A 3,024-nucleotide genomic window follows, 5' to 3' on the forward strand; every position below is an offset into this window, starting at 1 on the left:
GAATCACGAAGCAGCCATAAAAGAACTGCAAATTATTGTTCATGAAAATCATGAGACCTTGCAAGCTAAAACTGACTCAGTTGCATCTACCGATACGGTTACGCAACTTGCAAAAACTCAGGAAAACTTAAAGGACACAGTAGATACGATTTGAACACAAATGGACACTCTGAAACTTGGTTCAGAAAAACACACAGAGGAAATAATTTCACTATCGGATAAAGTAGCCGAACTTTCGGATCAGTTCACTAACTTATCTGCAAAGTTAGATGATGATCTGAATGACACAAGACCTGTAGCCATCACTAACACAGAAGAGTATGAACAAATTAAGAAATTCAAACAAAATCAGAATCAAATTAATACGCAACACAAAAGAGAAATCCGGGAAGTACAAGATCAGTTGGCACAAGTAATACAAAAATTACATATTTCAGAGGACACTCGCGCTCCAACATGGGAAGAGGTACTTAGAAATACGGAAAAGCAACAAAATAATAACACAGGGCATTTTGGAAATTATGAAAGAAATTGGCAAGGTGCAACGAATTTTGAAATGGAACCGCCGACACGACGTAACAATGACCGATATGCTACTCGCCGACACGATGATTTTGGCTATAAGCTGTTCATTACTACACGTAAATTCAAAAAATTTAAGAATTCTGGCAACGACATTCATCCACAAGCGTGGCTCCATCAATTCTCTCATTGTTTTCCTCCCAACTGGTCATTAGAGCACAGATTAGAATTTATGTGTGGCTACTTAGAGAATGAACCAGCTGAAAGAATGCGATCGGTCATTCACGATTGTCACAGTGAAGGGGAATTTTATCATGCCTTCCCCTCAGCATATTGGTCTCAAGCTACAAGACCGAGTAAAACATAGCATCATAATGATGAAACATTTCGAACAATCTGAATTTTCCAGTCTTGTAAAATATTTTGAAGACATGTTGCACAAGAATCAGAACCTGTCAAACCCCTACAGCCCCTCAGAACTCATCCGCATTTGCTTAATCAAATTACCTGAACATTTACGACATATTATTTTGGCAGGACGTTGCAAAGATGACATTGAAGCTTTTCAGGGTCTCTTACAAGAATTAGAAACTGACACTGACAATCGCGGAACGCGAAAACAGGAACACAACAATTACAGGTCACGTCCGTCGCAATTCCGCTATGAAAGAAATAATAACTGGACACGACAAGGCTATTCTTACAACACAAACCGTGACCAAAACAGACACCACCCGTATGACAACCGTTGGCAGAGTAGTAATAATTACAGGGAAAGATCACCTCTCCGTGGTAGTGACTATCACAGAGACAATCAGAGGAACAGACAATATGGGAACCAAAATAATTATTATCAAGGGAGACAGAATAACGTCAGACGCAACGGTCCAGCGCGCAGTTATGATTCAGGGAGAAATTCTCCACCACGTGACCGACAAGAAAGAAACTATGGAATCTACCGACATGACGACAGACGATATGATCGTAACGACAGACCTGAATTGCATCAGAACTGGCGGGATTCAAACAGGGCAGGGCCCTCTCGACAAGATGAATTTGTAGAAGTTAGGTCTCCAAATCCCAATAACGACGCGCGCCATCAAAGAGACAATAGCCAATGACTCATACCGCTGGCAGCCAGAAAACGTACGTATGAAACTGACGACGCAGCTGCCGTAGCTAGTAATTACGTAAAAATGGAAGACATTAGGGACATCTTACTCCAGGAACACGACGTAAAACATAACAACATTGCATATCCTGTGATTCACATTACAGTAAATGACGTAAAATTTACGGCAGTACTTGACTCTGGCAGTCCCATTTCAGTATTTAGTGAAACAGCCTTTAGAAAATGCAACAAATCGAACGATTGCCCCACACTTCCGTTACGTAAGATTAAATTACAAGGTGCAATCTTTGGAAAAAGTGTAGATGTACGCCAACAAACCAACTAAGAATTCTTTTGTCAAAGCCACAGCTTCTCTATGAACTTTCTTATTGTTCCATTATTGTCGACGGAAATTATATTGCGAGTAGACTTTGTGAATGAGTACAAAGCAATCTTAAACTTTCACGATGCTGAAATAAGTTTAGAGAAAGAAGTTAAGTCAATAGCTTTGAAATTTGAAGATTGGCTCTCAAACCATGACGAAGAAATTAATCGGCTTTACCTCTTGTTAGACAACAGTTCGGAATTTTCGACGGAACTTCACACTAACAATCACTCTGCAAGTACTGACAGGGATGATATCGACGGCGCATTTGATACTAATGAGTTAATTCAGAATAAAATTCAAACAATTGAGAATTGTAATGACACTGATAGGCAAGAGCTTTTTGAGATATTACAAGCACATTCCACAGTTTTTACTCACAAAACAGGAACAATCAAGGAATTTCAATACCAATTTCGTGTTCGTGAGCATACTAAATTTTGTGTTAGACCATACGTAATTCCGGCACATTATAGGGACCGTGTTAGAACAGAAATACAATCTATTCTTGACGAGGGCATTATTGAGCCTGCAGTAAGCTCATACAACAATCCATTACATGTTGTTGAGAAGAGAAATTGATCGATCAGGCTTGTCTTAGATTCGAGACAAATCAATACTATCATCATTCCTGAAACAGACAGGCCGCAAACGTTGGAAGAACTTCTTCAAAATTTTAATGGTGTAAAAGTGTTGTCTTCTATTGATCTCAGATCCAGCTTTTATCAGATCGAACTTCATCCAGAATGTAGAAAATACACAGCTTTCATTTGTTTGGGCGTTTGTTATCAGTTTCGGAAACTTCCTTTTGGTTTGAACATTTCTTCGGCAGCATTCATTCGCGGGCTAAAGTCCATATTACCTGCGTTCTTAAAACGTCACATCACCTTATATGTGGACGATATTCTAATAGCAGAAGCCTCATGGGAGCAACACAATCGCATCCCCAACAGCGTGTTACATATTTTTGCAGAATCTGGAATTACAGTTAACATGGAAAAGTCTG

The sequence above is a fragment of the Schistocerca nitens genome, chromosome 8 (assembly GCF_023898315.1).
Source record: "Schistocerca nitens isolate TAMUIC-IGC-003100 chromosome 8, iqSchNite1.1, whole genome shotgun sequence".
NCBI lineage: Eukaryota > Metazoa > Arthropoda > Insecta > Orthoptera > Acrididae > Schistocerca > Schistocerca nitens.